Below are 18,643 nucleotides of genomic sequence, written 5' to 3' on the forward strand. Positions count from 1 at the left end.
TTCATCCACATTATTACGAATGCTCCTCGCATTAAGACACAAAGCCTTCAGGCGTGTTTTTTTAACGCTCTTAGACCTATTAGAATTATTATTTACTGTGGCCAGGTTTGATTTAAACCGTTGATTTCTCTGACTGCCACTTTTGTTTTTCTCCTTCCTATCTTTTGCTTTTATCCCTGTTTCCCTTTCCTCCGTCTCCCTGCTCAGGTTCCCAACCCCCTGCCATTTTGGTTTAAACCCCCCCCGAACAGTGCTAGCAAACCTCCCCGCAAGGATATTTGTCCCGCTCTGGTTCAGGTGCAACCCGTCCGACTTGTACAAGTCCCACCTTCTCCAGAAGCAGGCCCAGTGATCCAGGAAACTAAAGCCCTCCCTCCTGCACCAACTCTTTAGCCACGCATTCATCTGCTCTGTCCTCCTATTCCTATACTCACTAGCACGTGGCAGTGGGAGTAATCCAGAGATTACAACCTTTTGAGGTCCTGCTCTTTAATCTGCTCCCTAGCTCCCTAAATTCTTGCTGCAGGACCTCATCCCTCTTCCTACCCATGTCATGCCTTCACAATGCCCTGCAGCCGTTCAGTGACATCCTTGACCCTGGCACCAGGGAGGCAACAAACCATCCTGGAGTCACGTCTACGGCCACAGAAACGCCTATCTGTACCCTTTACGATAGGATCCCCTACCACTATTGCTCTCCCACTCTTTTTCCTCCCTTCCTGAGCAGCAGAAGCACCCCTGGTGCCGGGAAGTTGGCTGCTGCTGCCTTCCTCTGGTAAATCATCCCCCTCAACAGTATCCAAATCGGTATACCTGTTTGAGAGGGGGATGGCCACAGGGGTCCCCTGCACTACCTGCCTGCCTCTACTGCTCTGCCTGATGGTCACCCATTTCCCTTCTGCCTGTGCAGCCCTTACCTGCGGTGTGACCAACTCACTAAACGTGTTATCCATGACCCTCTCAGCATCGTGAATGCTCCAAAGCCCATTCATCCGCAGCTCCAGCGCCGCAATGCGGTCTGCTAGTAGCCGCAGCTGGATGCATTTCTGGCACACGTGGTCATCAGGGACACAGGCAGTGTCCCTGAATTCCCACATAGAGCAAGAGGAGCATAACACGGGGCTGGGCTCTCCTGGCATGACTTACCCTTTTTAATTAATTTAAATTAATTCACTAATTAAATTAATCGCCCCACCATAGTGACCGTGCCTTCACCTGCCAAGGCCCTAAGTTCTGGAATTCCCTCTCGAAACCGCTCCGCCTCTTTTTCCTCCTTTTAAGATTCACCTCAAAACCAACCTCTTTGACCAAGCTTTTGGTCATTGCTCTAATATCTCCTTCTGTGGCTCAGCCTATATAATATGTAACGCTCCTGTGATGCGCCTTGGGATGTTTTACTACTTTAAAGGCACTATATAAATCCAAGTTGTTGCTGTTTGCAGTAAACAAACTACTTTTGGAAGTGCCATCACTGTTGTAATGCGGGGAGATGGGGCGGGAAAGGAAGGAATTCTAGTCTTGAAGTTTGTTGGGATTACACTTGTTTCCCAGAGTTCTGAGCTCAAAGTCCAAATTATATCTCACAAAATAAGTCCATATCCTTCCCTGGATTGGCAAAGATACCACTTAGAAATATTGAAAAGTTTGGGAGCTGAGTGTGTCATGTGGGAAAGCTTAGAGATGAGCAAATAACTTTCTAAAGTGAAGTACATTTTTTTTTGCATGTTTTATATTTTATGCTTTAATTTTTTTTCTCCTCCTATCCCTTCTTGTTGCGGCTTCCTGGGATACTGGGCTGCCAGTTGCCTTTCATCACCTCGCCACAGTGATCATTATTCATGTGTGAGTCTTGATGGCAAGTGTTGGCAGGCTATTTTGACTGAAGGACCATCGCAGGCACAACCAGCTCTAACATCTGCATGCAGAGTTCCAGCAGGGATTGCTGGACATGAGTGGGGTTTTGATGTATTATTTTCTTAATAGGATGGGGACCCTTGAGTTAAGCCTCCTTGGCTGCTCTGGTGATGCTGCAGACTAAGAGCAACCACGTATATCCTAAAGAGGCTTCATAGGAAGACTGCTCTAGAACTGCTTGACCCAAAAAGCCATCAGCTGGGAAAGTACTCTTGTGAGACTTCTTCTCCATTAATTAATCATGCCTTTTAAAACCTGGGATGTTTAATGGGATTGTCGATGTGTATATATTTGTTATCTTTCTTTCATTGTGAGTGACTATTTGGACTGGACCATTTGATTTGTGGAAGGTGGAGGATGAACTAGTGTTTTAATGTTAAAACATTAAGTAGCTTTAAAGAGCAACTCGTTTCCTGATGGCACATGGCCAGCCCTTTTTCTGCTCCTCCTCCTCTGGAAAATGGGGGGAAAAAAATTAATTCAGTACTGTAACAGCCAAATATGTTACTTTTTTATTGGATTGAGTACAAGTTCCCTTAGAATTTATTTGTTTTTTGTCTTGTGATGGCCTGTAATTTCCGATCCCTACGGGTGTGTACGAGCTGTGTACACACCCGTAGGGACCTCGCAAGTGCTAGTTTCAGGCATGCGAAACGCATGCGCTGAAAACCGGCATTTCCGATCTGTCAAGAATCCTCTTGACAGATTGCACTGGAGAAGGGCCTCCGCGGGTGGGGAGTTCCGTTTTCTGCATAACCTCCGCCTGCTGAAAACCCTTAAAAATCTTACGCCTGGTAAAAGCATCTGCACGCAGGAAGCCTCCTATCGGAAATTACGGGCTATTATTTATTGTGATCTGCAAATCCCAAATGATTTAAAAAAAAAATATTTTTATAAATGACAGTAGAGAATGAAAACTTTCAGTGAATTGTAAAATGATTCATGTGATCTCTCGAGTTCATCGATCCTCAAGGTGGAGCTGTTTGCTAAGGAACAGATTGTAAGGATGTCATGTACTTCTACACATGCCTGGAGTAATGTTTCAAAGGCTACATTGGTTTATTCAAATTTCTTAGATTTTGCTGCAAAAGTTTTTCAATTTCCAGAATTGTGAATACATTTTTGCAATGTTTTGCTGTTTTACCCTTCATCATTGGTATAAATTGGAAAAAAACACTTTCTGGATCTGTGCAAATGCTCAGGTTGTTCATTTGGTGGCTGTCCTTAATTTTTGTTTTAACAATGAATGTCTTGGTCATTGAAATATGTTTACTAGGTCTGTTTATATACCTCTGCTCTATATGCATGTACATCGGATCACATAGGATATAGGCACAGAAACAGGCCATTCAGCCCAACCAGTCCATGCCGGCGTTTATGCTCCACACGAGCCTCCTCCCGTCTTTCCTCATCTAAATCTATCAGCATAACCCTCTATTCCCTTTTCCCCTCATATGCTTGTCAAGCCTCCCCTTAAATACATCGATACTATTCGCATCAACCATGCCCTGTGGTAGCGAGTTCCACATTCTCACCACTCATTGGGTAAAGAAGTTTTTTCTGAATTCTCTATTGGATTTCTTGGTGACTCTTATATTGATGGCCTCTAGTTATGCTCTTCCCCACAAGTGGAAACATTCTCACTGTATCCACTCTATCAAAATCTTTCATAATTTTGAAGACCTTTATTAGGCCACCCCTCTGCCTTTTTTCAAGAGAAAAGAGACCCAGCCTGTTCATCCTTTCCTGATATGTATACCCTCGCATTTCTGGTATCCTTGTAAATCTTCTCTGCACTCTCTCCAGTGCCTCTATATTCTTTCTTATAATATGGCGACCAGAACTGTACGCAGTACTCTGTGGTCAAACCAAGGTTCGATACAGATTTAGCATAACTTCCCTACTTTTAAATTCTATCCCTCTAGAAATAAACCCTAGTGCTTGGTTTGTTTTTTTTATGGCCTTGTTAACCTGTGTCGCAACTTTTTAATGATTTGTGTATTTGTACTCCGAGATCCCTTTGTTCCTCTACCCCACCTAGACTCACACCCTCCAAGTGATAGGTGACCTCCCTATTCTTCCTACCAAAATGTAATACCTCACATTTATCTGTGCTGAACTTCATTTGTCAATTATATGCCCATTCTGCAAGTTTATTAATGTCGTCCTCATAATTTGTTACAGTCCTCCTCCGTATTGACTATTCCCCCACCCCACCCCCCCAAATTTGGTGTCATCCACAAATTTAGAAATTGTGCTTTTGATTCCAAAGTCTAGATCGTTAATGTAAATTGTGAACAGCAGCGGTCCTAACACTGATCCTTGTGGAACACCAATGCACACCTTCTGCCACTGTGAATAGCTACCCTTTACTCCTACTCTCTGCTTTCTGTCCTGAAGCCAGCCAGCAATCCATTCTGCTATAACAACAGAAAATGCTGGAAAAACTCAGCAGGTCAGGCAACATCCGTGGAGAGAAATTTGAGTTGACGCTTCGGGTTTGACCCTTCTTCAAAATCCATTCTGCTACTTGTCCCCTGACTCTGCATTCTCTGACCTTGTTCATCAGTCTATTATGGGGTACACTATCAAAGGCCTTTTGAAAATGTAGATAAGTTACATCTACTGCATTACCATTGTCTATTCTTTCTCTTACCTCTTCAAAAAATTAAATAAGGTTGGTCAAGCAAGACTTTACCTTTTGAAATCCATGCTGACTATTCATTTATATTTTTGGTTTCTAGATGTTCTTCTATTTTCTCCTTTAGTAGGGATTCCATTATTTTTCCTACCACCAATGTTAAGCTGACTGGTCTGTAATTCCCTGGACATGTTCTATTCCCCTGCTTAAATATAGGTACAGTATTATGTTAGCTGTCCACCAGTCCTCTGGTACTGCACCTTTTTCTAACAAATTATTAAATATGTGTAGTAATGCCTCTGCTATCTCCCCTTTTATAATTTTAAATGCACTTATCTCATTTCTAATCTCATCATCCAATGTCATGTCCACCTGTTCTATCTTCCTGGTAAACACTGAAGCGAAATAATTATTTAATATTTCTGCCATCTCTCTATCGTTACCTGTGGTATTATCCTGTCTATCCCTTAATGGCCCTATTCCCATCCCAACTTTCCTTTTTTATTGATGTGCCTGTAAAATATTTCACTATTTGGTTTTATGTTTCTTGATAATTTAATTTAATTGTTCCTCTTTGCCTCCCTAATTTTTTTTGACTTCTCCTAATCTTTTCATATTCTCCCTTATCTGTGCACTTAATGTATGCCTCTTTCCTTACCCTCAATTGTTCCCTTATGGCTTTATTCATCCATGGAGTCTCATTATTGTTTTGTTTGTTCTTTCCTTTCAGCAGAATATATTTTTCCTGCACTCTGTTGAACACCGTTTTAAATGTTTCTCACGTATGTATGTATGTCTGTAACTGCAGCCTCCCTGGTTGTGAATATGTTGGGGAGAGAGAAAGTGATATGTCAAATGAAAAAAATAAAATGGTATACGAGAGCAAAAGGCAGATCATGATGGCTTATATTCAGATATTTACAAAATTCAACTGTTCAGGTGCTATGGGAACATTTTGTGCTTTGATGATTTCGCTAATACACCTATTTAAACTTGTTGATTGTAAATAGACATCTTAAGAAGTGCTGATCCTTTCAGATTTTTTTTTTAGCCTTTCTTGTTCTGGGAGATCAAGAATATGCTGGTGGGAGGTTTTACATTCAACAAAATAATAGTGTTTATATGTTTTTGAAAAAAAGATTGTAGAGCATTATCTTAGCTGGCAGATTGACAGATTTCTTGCGTGCGCGTGTGTGCTTTTTGTTTTGTACTGAAAATGAATATAATTTTAAAAATTATCTTGTGCATAGTTTTCTATGCTGTGCTGACAATTGCAACTGTATTTTTTGTTAACTAGTTCAAATGATGAATGGGAGTTTGTGTATGAAATACTCCTTAAAATACTCTTGTACAGCACCGTGGGACATTTTACTACGTTGTAGGAGTAAGAGGAGGAGGAGGAGTAAGAAGAGGAGGAGGAGGAGGAGGAGTAAGAAGAGGAGGAGTGAGAGGAGGAGTAGTCGTTAATTGCAGCTATGATGGGTGCTATTGGCTAGGGTTCCCACTCCTGATTGTTATCCAGTGACCCCTACTGAAATTGCACTTGTGTGAATGTTGGGTGAGGACAGGAGCAGGCTCAGATGTGATAATCTCCATGATCAAATGGCCTGTCAACATTTGAGCCTAAATAATGGCCCTTTGGGCAGGGTGTACGACGGAGTAGAATTATATAAGGAAAGGAAAAATATTTGCCAAGTGAAGAAAATGAGAGGAACAAATTCATTATAATAGAATATTTAGTTTGATGCACTTCTGTATGATGATGCATTTGCCAAAAGATGCAATAAAATGACCAACATACAAAAACTTTCTGGGGAATAACATTGCAAAGTATTTACAGCACAGAAACGAGCCATTTGGTCCAACATGCCATTGCTGGTGTTTATGCTCCACATGAGCCTAATTGATTTGCGAAAGGTGGTGGCTTGCATCCTGGACAATTATAAACCAATTGGAATGATAGTTACAACATCCTTCTAATAAAGGCTTCACGTGAGAAAGACAAAATGCTATCTTTAGTTATTTTTATTAGTTTACCAATTTTTATGTTGGGGTGACATTGATTTGACAATGACCTTGCTTCCTTACTGGATATTGGTCAAAGAGGAGGAGAGATGGAGGATTTTAGGGAGGGAATTGTAGCGCATGGGCCGAGACAGCTGAAGGCACGGCCGACAACGGTGTGGCCAAGGGTGGGGGTTGGGTAAAGATACGCAAGATGTCCGAGTCAGATGAACTGAGAGTTCGGAGGCAGGGTTTGTATGGATGAAGGAGGTTACAGAGGTGGGAAGGGATTTAATCATGAGGCTGAGAATTTTAAATTTGAGATATTGGGGGACTGGGGAGCCAATGAAGATCAGCAAGGGCAAGGCTATGGGTGAGTGAGGTCGGAGAGTTTTGGAAGAGCAGAGGTTTGTTTACAGAGGGCAAAGAATTGGAGGCCAGCCAGAGAGCATTTAAAATACCTTGGTGTTGTAGTTGACCCCGAGATGAGCTTCTGACCACATACCAACTCCATCACCAAGACCGCCTACTTCCACCTCCGCAACATTCCCTGCCTCCGCTCATCTGCTGCTGAAACCGTCATCGATGCCTTTGTTACCTCTAGACTTGAATATTCGAATGCACTCTCATCTTTCATCCTCCCCAACCTCCGCAAACCTGAGCTTATCCAAAACGCTGCTGCCCGTATCCTAACTCGTACCAAGTCCTGTTCACCCATCACCATTGCCCTCGCTGACCTACATTGACTCCCGGTCTGGCAATGGCTCAATTTTAAAATTTTCCTCCTTGTTTTTCAAATCCCACCATGGACTCATCCCTCCCTATCTCGGTAACTTCCTCCAGCCCTGCAACTCTCTTGAGATCTGTGTGCTCGTCCAGCTCTTGCGTACCCCCAATTTTAATCACTCTACCATTGGTGGCTGTGCCTTCAGCTACCTAGTCTCTAAGCTCTGGAATGCCCTCCGCCTCGCTCCCCTTCTCTCCTTTTAAGCCGCTTTTGAAAACCTACCATCTGTCCTAATGTCGTCTTATGTGGCTCGGTGTCCAATTTTGTTTTATAATGCTCCTGTGAAGAACCTTGGGACGTTTTATGTTAAAGGAGCTATATAAATGCAAGTCTTTGTTGTTGATTAGTTAAGTCTGGAGGTGAAACACGCAGATTTTAATGGCAGATGGGCTAAGGTAGGGGTGGAGTTGAGCAATGTTATGGGGGTGAAAGTTAAGCGATCTTTGATTATGTGGAGTCAGAACCTGAGCTCGGAATTGAACAGATTTGTGAGCAGTCTGACTCGCCCTGAGACGATGACCAGCGAGGAAGATGGAATTGCTGACAAAGGTATGAAGTTTGTGACTGGAATGTTGGTATAGCGATGGCTTCAGTCTTCCCCATGTTTAACTGGAGGAAATTACGGTTCATTAACAACATTATATCAGACAAGTAGTCTGACAACACACAGGCAGTGCGGGGTGGTGGTGGTGGGTTGCAGGGGCAGGGAGGTCAAGAGACGTGGTGGAGAGATAGAGCTGAACATTATCGGTGTGCATGTGGAAGCTGATCCCATATCTGCAGATGAAGTCCAGAAGGGCAGTATGTAAATGAGTAAGAGGAGGGAGCCAAGGGTAGAGATTTGGTGGGACTCTGAAAGTAACGGTGTAGGGGAAGCGAGAAAAGCCATTACTGGAGAGGTTCTGGCTATGATTGGATAGGTAAGAGTGTAACCAAGCAAGGGCGATTCTACTGAGATGAGCAGTGGAGGAAAAATGTTGGTGGCAGATGGTATGATTGACTGTGCCAGATGCTGCAGAGAGAGCGAGGAGGGATAATAAACCACTGTCAAAAAGTACGTCATTTGTGACTTTGGTTACGGCTGTTTTGATACTATGATGGGACGGAAACCTGATTGGAGAGATTCATACGTGGAGTTGCAGGAAATATGGGCACAGATTTGGAAGGTGACAATACATTCAAGAGCTTTGGAGGGAAAAGGAGATTGGAGATGGCGTGGTTGTTTGCATGGACCGTGGATTTTTTTTTGAAGAGGACTGTGATGATGGCTGTTTTGAAAGGGAAGGGAACAATACCAGAGATGGGGAAACTATTTACGTTAGCTAGCATGGGAGCCAGGGCGAGAAGCAATGTTGATGGCAGTTTAATTGGAATGGGGTCAAAAGAGCAGGATGTGGGATTCATGGACAAGATGAGCTTGATGAGGGCATGGGGTAGATAGGACAGAAACTGGATAAAGATGTTGATTTAGGGTTGGGGCAGCCTGGGGGAAGGTTTGGCTTGGTGAGGAAGGAGGAAAGCAGCAGATGCAGCTGCAAGGATGGTCTCAAACTTGGTGCCAAAGAAGTCCATGAGATCCTCTCACTTGTTGGTCAGGGTGGAGGGGGCAGGGGTTAGTGGAGAAAAGAAGCCGGTAGATACCTTTTGCTCTCTAGGATAATCATGAGGTAGTTGGTGGTTTTGGCAGAGGAGAGCGAGATCCAATATCATTTGATGCGGTCCAGCTAAATCTGATGATGTATGGCTAAACCAGCTGAGTGCCAGATATAATCAAGTCTGCTCTTGGACTTAAGGAAATGAAGACGGTAGCCATACCAGGGGGTTCTGGGCAATGGGGGGCCCAAAGGCTAGGTAGTTGGGATTTAGAAAGTGTAGTTGTAAGTAAATTGGGCAAGAGTTTTTCCAGAGAAAGGCATGGAAGGAAGTATGGTTGGAAGATGGTAGAGGGAGTTGGGTGGTGAGGGATACAAGAAAATGGTCAGAGGTGGCCCTGTCAGTGATCGAGACAATAAGACTAGAGAAGCCACAGGAAATGACGAGGTCAAGTGGGAGGTGGCTGTGAATATGCATGAGGGAGCTTGTATGGCAGGATTGGTATAGGGAGAACAGGAGGTCAGTGAATTCAGAGGAGCGAAAGCAAGGGTAGCTGAGATTGATTAAAATCACCGAGGATAAGAAGTCATCCAGTGGACAGGCCTAGGGAGGAAAGGCGTGAGGATATCTCGGCGAGAAAAATCAGGATGGGACTAGAGAGTCTGGTAGATAATGAGGATCTTAAAGGAGCAATGAGAGGTGGAACATGGTAAGGAGAAAGTACCAGAAAAGTAATGAGATACCAAGGTGTGATTTGGTTACTAGGGTGGTTTGGGTAAGACAGGTGGTGAAAAGTGTAGGCAACTGGGGAGGTTTCAGAAAGGGGTAAGGTATTGCGAACAGTAAGCCAAGTTTGTCAAACTGTAATAACAACAGAAAATGCTGGAAAAACTCAGCAGGTCAGGCAACATCCGTGGACAGAAATTTGAGTTGACGTTTCGGGTCGAACCCTTCAAAACTGGAAAGAAAAGATAGATCGGAGGCAGGGCTGTGATCGGACAAAAGAATAAAAGAAACAAAAGAAGTAAAAAAGAGACAATGAAAGGTGTTAGAAGCTAGACGAGATGGTAATAGGCTGAGATTGGGTGTAAAGTGTACTGGCAGGGCAAGGGGTAGCTGCCAGGTGTGAGAGCAAAACAAAAGGAAAGGGGGGGGGGTGGCGAAAGGAGTGGAAAAATTACAAGAAAAAATGAAATAGGGGCCGAGGTTATGATCTGAAATTGTTGAACTCGATATTGAGTCCGGAAGGCTGCAGAGTGCCTAATCGGAAGATGAGGTGCTGTTCCTCGAGTTTACGTTGAGCTTCCGTGGAACAATACAAGAGGCCAAGGACGGTGAGGTCCGAGTGGGAATGGAGCGGTGAATTAAAATGACAGGCGACCGGAAGCTCGGGGTCACCCTTACGGACTGAACGGAGGTGTTCCGCAAAGCGGTCACCCAATCTGCGTTTGGTCTCCCCCAATGTATAGGAGACCGCATCGTGAGCAGCGAATACAGTATACTAGATTGCGAGAAGTACAAGTAAATCGCTGTTTTACCTGGAAGGGGTGTTTGGGGCCCTGGACAGTGGGAAGGGGAGAGGTATAGGGGCAGGTGTTACATCTCCTCCGCTTGCACAGGAAGGTGCCAGGCGAAGGGGAAGGGCTGTTTGGGGTGATAGAGGAGTGGACTAGGTTGTATCGGAGGGAGCGGTCCCTGCGGAATGCTGAAAGGGGAGGGGAGGGGAAGAGACGTTTGGTGGTGGGATCACTTTGGAGGTAGTGGAAATGCCGGAGGATGATCCGTTGAATGTGGAGGCTGGTGGGGTGAAAGGTGAGGACAAGGGGAACCCTATCGTGGTTCCGGGAGGGAGGGGCAGGGGTGAGGGCAGAAGTGCGGGAGATAGAACTGACACGGTCGAGGGCAGTGTCAATCACAGTAGAGGGGAATCCTCGGTTGCGGAAAAAGGAAGACATGTCTGAAGCACTGGTGTGGAAGGTGGCATTGTCGGAGCAGATACGGCGGAGATGGAGAAACTGGGAGAATGGAATAGAGTCCTTGCAGGAAGCGGGGTGGGAGGAAGTGTAGTCCAGGTAGCTGTGGGAGTCAGTGGGCTTGTAGTGAATATTGGTCGATAACCTATCCCCAGAGATGGAGACGGAGAAGTCAAGGAAGGGAAGGGAAGAGACAGAGATGGACCATGTGAGGGAAGGGTGGAAATTGGAGGCAAAGTGAATGAAATTGTCAAGTTCGGGACGAGAGCAGGAAACGGCACCGACACAGTCATCAATGTATCGGAAAAAGAGGTGAGGGAGGGGACCCGAGTAGGACTGGAACAAAGATTGTTCCACATAGCCCATGAAAAGGCAGGCATAGCTAGGACCCATGCGGGTACCCATGGCAACACCTTTGATTTGGAGGAAATGAGTGGAGTTAAAGGAGAAGTTGTTCAATGTGAGAACAAGTTCAGCCAGGCGGAGGAGGGTGGTGGATGGGGACTGGTCGGGCCTCTGTTCAAGGAAGAAGCGGAGCGCCCTCAGGCCATCCGGGTGGGGGATGGAGGTGTAGAGGGATTGTACGTCCATGGTGAAAAGGAAGTGGTTGGGGCCAGGAAACTGGAAACTGTTAAAGTGGCGGAGGGCATCCGAAGAGTCGCGGATGTAGGTTGGAAGAGACTGGACAAGGGAAGAAAAGATGGAGTCAAGATAGGAAGAGATAAGTTCCGTGGGGCAAGAACAGGCTGAAACGATGGGTCTACCAGGGCAGTCCTGTTTGTGGATCTTGGGAAGGAGGTAGAAGCGGGCTGTGCGGGGTTGGGGAACTATGAGGTTGGTGGCAGTGGGGGGGAAGATCTCCAGAGGAGATGAGGTCAGTGACAGTCTTGGAAACGGTGGTTTGATGTTCGGTAGTGGGGTCATGGTCCAGGGGGAGGTAGGAGGAGGTGTCGGAGAGTTGCAGATGGTTTTTATTAGAAGCACCCAGTCCCAAACCCATTTGGCAGGTTCAAGGGAAACCTTGTGTGCTTATTTGTTGAACTCATTTTTCTCCAGTTTCAGCAAAATGGCAGGTTAAATTCTTTGCCAAAATACCTACTCTATGTTGGCGCGAGTTCAAAATGTTGATGCTTTATCTCTTTCTGGTTCATCTTTAAAATAATTTTGTATCAAAATAAAACTTGGTTCTGATAAAGAGCATTTGTATTTTGTAATTCAACAAGTGGTACACTTGTATTCACATAATTAAACTGAGATGCAATTGTGATGTATGCTAATCCTTGCAGTGTTCTCAGTAGTGCAAATTGTTTCTAAGTCCCAGTTTTACTGTTTGGCACTCGGTAGTTAAGAATGGCATTGCTGCTATGATCTACACCAATCTAACAATTTTTCTGTGTAACTATACATAATACGAGTTCGATCAAAAGGGATATTGCCTTGACAGACTTTTCCTTTCATATTTGACATGTTTTCTTAAGGAGATAATGAGAGATTTATTCCTTAAATCATAAAATAAAATTCAGTGTGCATTTCATCCATAGGGCAGTCAATATCTTTAGAAATACAACATTTGTAATCCCTTGAGTGAGAAGAATTCAAGGGATAATGTAAATTCAGATCCCTAGAGCATTTTTGTAGTTTATTTTATTGCAGTGCCAGTTCATCCTCTGTTTATTTTTCTAAGAATATATTCAGTATTTTTTGCCCCTTTTTAATACTTTCATAAAAATGCACTGCCCTTTTTTATACGCTGCACAGAATAATTCCCCTTCCAACTAAAAAAGTCTATTCGAGGAAAGTTGATGGTGGCCTAGATCCTGGATATCTGTCAGCACACTAAAGCTAGCTGACATAAGAGATCAGTGCAGTCTGAAGCTTGCTTTGGTAAGTAGTCCACAATATCTGAAAATATCTGTTGCTCAACTTGTTGAATCTTGTTAAGTTACACCTGCACAACTTATAATAAAATGCTAATTCGATCTGTAAGTTTGTCATGCTTCATTCTTTCTATTCTTTTTCAACACTGGGTTTGGAGCCACTTTCTTTAAATAAGAAAGGAATTACCCAATTCACAAAGGACCAAGCTGCAAAGGCTTTAAGATTTATCTTTTCATCCTTCACCTGGCATTTGTCACACTAAGAATTATTCAGACTTCACTACTTTCCAGATGTCATTTCTTCCAAATTAAATTATTGGCAATAATAATTGAATATCAATGAGTAAGTATAAGTTATTGTAAGTAACAGCAAATATTTCAAACCTCTGTCTTGGCCTGTTGCTTTCTTTACATATGTCTTCATATTTTTGATTAATACCAAAAAAATTCAATTGAAAATGATTTACACTAATAATTTTCCCTATCTTTTTATGAATTTTCTTATAAGAAATCAAATGTGTGAATCAAAGTGGAAGCTTGTTGAATACTTTACGTATGTTGTGTCGAAATGTAAAACTCAACTTATAAAATTATACATCCCTGGATCTGGCATTGAAGAGAGGGGGAAAAATATAGTAAATTCTACCTTGCATAATGGTCTGTACCAGCTGAAGTTTGCAATTTTCCTTCAGCCGTCATGAAAGTTGTCAGCTTTATATCTTAGAACTATTGTACTTTTACATTAATGTATTTGTATCAGTTATTAACTGGGCTAAAACTGCATTTATCATTTAAAAAAATCCTAAATTAAACACCAGTATGGCTTGTGTCTGAATTATTAACTGGTTAACTTGTGACACCTGCACTGTAGTTTTGATCACTCGCTAATCACAATGCAAATTTAGTTATAGTATAGTTTACCGTAATCATAAATAGTGGAAAAGGAAATGTTTCCTTTCAAAACACAATAATTACAGATGAGCATATAATTATTACTTCAGTTCTTCAAAGCTGAATTTTGACATTTATTTTAATTATAGTAAAAGGGAAATTGTCTGTTTGCTGTGCAAATGTTGCTAATGGACTTTGAGCTACAAACTGCACTAGTGACATCTGTTCAATGTTTAGAAATGATACATATATGCAGTACTAGCTGAAGTGCCCGGCGGTGCCGAGGCTTTTTCGAGGGAATGTTGTTGTTGGAAGAGAGAGAGCGAGCGACTGGGGGGAAGAGAGAGCGACTGGGGGGGAAGAGAGAGAGTGACTGGGGGGAAGAGAGGGAGGGGAGGGGGGAAGAGAGGGAGGGAGGGGGGAGGGGAAGGGGGGGAGGGCGGGGGAGGGGAAGGGGGGAGGGCGGGGGGAGGGGAGGGGGGAAGGAAGGGAGGGAGGGGGGGAGGGGAAGGGAGGGCAGGGGAAGGGGGAGGGAGGGGGGCAGGGGAGGGGAAGGGAGGGCAGGGCAGGGGAAGGGGGGGCAAGGGAGGGAGGGGGGAAGGGAGGGAGGGGGGAAGGGAGGGCAGGGGAGGGGAAGGGAGGGCAGGGGAGGGGAAGGCAGGGGAGGGGGGGAAGGGCGGAGGGGAGCGGGGGGCGGGGGGGCAGGGCGGAGGGGGAGGGAGGGAGGGCGGGGGAGGGGAGGGGGGGAGGGGAGGGGGGGATGGAGGGCGGAGGGGAGGGAGGGCGGCGGCCGCCGAGGGTCGCCGATTGCGCGTGCAGCAGGAGCTGAGACGCGGCGTCTCTCTCGGCCGGCAGGCCCGGTTGCCAGGGCAACCGTGACGCTGACCAAGCCAGAGAGAGAGACGCCGCGTCTCAGCTGCTCCTGCTGCGCGCGCGGCCCCCCCCCCCCCCCCCCCCCGAGGGTCGCGGCCGCCCCCCCTCCCCCCGAGGTGAAGACCGCCGATTGCGCCCGTTGCCAGGGTAACGCTGGACGCTCAGCAAGCCCCGGCAGAGACGTCTCAGCTCCTGCTGCGCGCGCACCCTAGCGGCGCTGGGCTGAGGCTCGGCCCTCCAGCCTTCGAGTGGGGCCGGGAGGTGCCTAGCTCGGGCGTGGGTGCGGAGGAGACGCCGAGGCTTCTAGGCCTACCTGGAAAAACGGGGAAAGGTAGGAAAATTAATGAGATTAGATAAGTTAATTGCTTTCTAAATCATTTTTTTTAAAAACAATATGTGTTTTAAAAGCAACGTTTTTTTTTAAGACGCAGAAAGCGGGAAAAAGAAAGGAAAAGTTTGGAATCAAGATGGCGGCGACTCACCTCGGTTCAGAACGATAAAGCCCGGCCACACGCGCACCGATTGGCCCGGCGGCACACGCCAGCAACCCGGCGTACGATTGGTCGAGCTCGAGGTCACTCTGTCGCTAATGAGCGGATAATGAGATGCTAATGAGCGGAATGTTGAAGGTTTTTGGGATACCGCGGGCGCAATTTTAGCCCGGCCGAAACGTAAATACGCTTAAAACCGTCTCGGAAGCGTAAGCTTTCTTTGGAGGTAACGCGCGCATAGGTACGCCCTGTAACTTTCGAGTGCATACCCGCAACGCACACGCGATGATAGACAGACAGACAGACAGAAGTACCGATTTATATAGATATACCAGCAGTTATTTTATAATAATTCTATTTTTATGGTGTCAGTTTTATGTAGTATAATTAATTTTTTTGCACTTGTGCCTATACTTCTGTATTTGACCAGAGAACAAGATGTTTATTGCTTCTTACAAACGGGCTTTAATACGCAGTTAAATACCTCAAAAAGATCTTAAAATGGAACTGACCTGTGTGTAAGAGGAAAATTGGCTGACTTGATAATTGCTTGTTTTGTTCACTCACTTGTTTAGCTCAGGATATCAATAATTTCAGATTGATTGCCACATACTATAATATGTGATGTAGGAATATAATATGATACATTGCTGCTACCTCCTGGATTTTTTTTAACTTGCCAAACCTAGGTGGAAAACCAAAGCCTATGGTACAGGATAGCTCTAAACCATGCTCCTGTTTATTGTAACTAGTAAATAACTGATGCATAGACAGCATTAATGCAAAGGAAATTACAACTTGCCTTTATATCGCGCCTTTAACGTAAAACGTCCTAAGGCACTTAACAGGAGCATAATCAGACAAAAATCGGACACCAAGCCAAAGAAGGAGACATTGGTCATAGAGGTAGGTTTTAAGCAGCATCTTAAAGGAGGAAAGAGAGGCAGAGAGGCGATGAGGTTTGGGGAGGGACTTTCAGAGCTTGGGGCCTAGACAGCTGAATGAATGGCCACCAATGGTGGGGTGAAGGAAGTGGGGGATGCACAGGAGGCCAAAATGGTGGTGTACACAAACAGTTCTTTGTTCTTGCTGGCTTATGTGCAAAAGGAGAAATGCTTGTTGAATAAAGATAAAACCAATTATTTCTTAAAACCAGAATAGTGGCCTGGAATTTGCAATGAGAATAATGGCGAGACTCTCAGCGCTCACCATTATAATGGAAATCTGACAGCAACTTCTGGAGTACGCACATGCCAGAAGTTGCTGTCAGAGATACCCTGCTGTTCTACAGGGTGCAGTCTTTGCCGATCGACTCTGCATTGAAATGACTGCAACGGTGTGAACTTTGGGTGCTTGCCCACGAGTTCAGCCCTAAAAATGACTGAAAAAGTTAGGGCTGGTGCACTCAGGAATAAGTGAGTTTATAATGGTGTGATAAATGATAATTGCCACTGAATAATCTCTCTGGTCCTGAAAAAATAATTTTACAAGTGTGGAGTTTCATTCCTTCAGAAGAAAATTATGGTTGGAGACATTAAAAAAAAAAATCATTTTTTTAACCTTTTTTCTGTCTTTCATCTTTCTCCCTTAATCCCATCTGTATTTCCCAATCATTATTTTCACTTTCTGTGCATCGTTAAATCTAATTTATATTTCCTAGTTTTATACTTCCTGGATTAGATTCTGCGTGTCTCAGTGAGGATTCTTCGATCTGATTGGTTGAAGAGTCTCGCTCGCTCTTGTCCTGTTTACAGATGCCATAGATCCCCTGTAGAGGGTGCCATGCTGGAAAAGATGCCGCATTAGAGGAAATCTCTGCTGACAAGGCTGTGAAAAGTCTGTGGGCAGCTGTTAGCGAGGTGAACGGTGAGCGCCGTTCCTTTGCTGCTGAGATCAAAATCCGGGCCAATATGAAACTTGCCATTTCAAAGAAAACCTCACCTTCATAAAACTCATTATAAATACATGTAGTTAACAATTTTTGTTTGAGGTTATACTGGAGGATATATAACTGCTTTAAGATATTGTACAACTTTTAAGCCATTGTATATTTTTATAAATGGAGGCAGAGGGCATGGCTGAGGTACTAAATGAGTACTTTGCATCTGTCTTTACGAAGAAAGTCATGGTGAAAGAGGAAGGAGGTAGTTGAGATACTGGATGGGATAAAAATTGATAGAGGAGGTACGAGAAAGGAATGCTGTACTGAAAGTAGATAAGTCACCAGGACAGGATGGGATGCATCCTAGGATGCTGTGGGAAGTAAAGGTGGAAATTTTGGAGGTACTGGCCATCGTCTTCTAATCCTCCTTTGGATATGGAGTGGTTCCTGAGGACTGGAGAATTGCAAATGTTACACCCTTGTTCAAAAAGTGGAATAAGGATAAACCCAACAACTATAGGCCAATCAGTTTAACCTCGGTGGTGGGGAAGGTTTTAGAAATGATGATCTGAGACAAAATTAACAGTCACTTGGACAAGTATGGATTAATTGAGGAAAGACAGCACGGATTTGTTAAAGGCAAATTGTGTTTAACCAACTTGATTGAGTTTTTTGATGAGGTAACAGAGGGTTGATGAGGGCAATGCAGTTGATTTGGTGTACATGGACTTCCAAAAGGCGTTTGATGAAGTGCCACGTAATAGACTTGCTAGCAAAGTTGAAGCCCCTGGAGTTTCGTATTGGCCCGGATTTTGATCTCGGCAGCAAAGGAACGGCGCTCACCGTTCACCTCGCTAACAGCTGCCCACAGACTTTTCACAGTCTTGTCAGCAGAGATTTCCTCTAATGCGGCATCTTTTCTAGCATGGCACCCTCTACAGGGGATCTATGGCATCCATAAACAGGACAAGAAAGAGCGAGACTCTTCAACCAATCAGATCGAAGAATCCTCACTGAGACATGCAGAATCTAATCCAGGAAGTATAAAAGGACAGTGGCAGCATGGATACGAAATTGGCTAAATGACAGCAAACAGAGCGCAGTAGTAAACGGTTGTTTTTTGGACTGGAGGAAGGTATACAATGGTGTTCCCCAGGGGTTGGTACTAGAACTGCTGCTTTTTTTGATATATTAATGACTTGGACTTTGGTGTACCAGGCACAATTTCAACATTTGCAGATGACACAAAACTTGGAAGTATAGTGAAAATGAGGAGGATAGCGATGGACTTCAAGAGGATATAGACAGGATGGCGGAATGGATGGACATGTGGCAGATGAAATTTAACGCAGAAAAGTGCAAAGTGATACAATTTGGTAGCAAGAAGGAGGAGAGGCAATATAAACTAAAGGGTACAATCCTAAAGGGGGTACAGGAACAGAGACACCTGGGGGTATATGTGCACAAATCGTTGAAGGTGGCAGGACAGGTTGAGAAAGCAGTTAAAAATGCATATGGGATCCTGGGCTTCACGAATCGAGGCTAGAGTACAGAAACAAGGAAGTTATGATGAATCTTTATAAAACACTGGTTCAGCCTTAACTGGAGTATTGTGTCCAATTCTGGGCACTGCACTTTTAGGAAGGATGTGAAGGCCTTAGAGAGGGTGCAGAAAGATTTGCGAGAATGATTCCAGGAATGAGGGACTTCAGTTACG

The 18,643-nt window shown here is 44.4% G+C and overlaps 1 protein-coding gene across 8 annotated transcripts in view; it reads left to right on the top strand.

The window, feature by feature from the left end:
* Positions 1-18,643, top strand: part of mipol1 (mirror-image polydactyly 1) — a 418,898-nt gene that overhangs the window by 39,875 nt on the left and 360,380 nt on the right. For 2 of the 8 annotated variants that reach the window (XM_086003346.1, XM_086003351.1), the window contains one exon: positions 5,289-5,337. The exons of 5 other annotated variants lie outside the window; for them this stretch is intronic. The gene's annotated coding sequence lies outside the window, so the exon portion shown is untranslated. Of the gene's footprint in view, positions 1-5,285; positions 5,338-18,643 lie in introns of those variants that run through there. One more of the 8 variants, XM_086003345.1, reaches the window with a different exon arrangement.

This window comes from Somniosus microcephalus, chromosome 12, assembly GCF_052327205.1.
Source record: "Somniosus microcephalus isolate GS21.2 chromosome 12, FLI_Smic_1.0, whole genome shotgun sequence".
Lineage (NCBI taxonomy): Eukaryota > Metazoa > Chordata > Chondrichthyes > Squaliformes > Somniosidae > Somniosus > Somniosus microcephalus.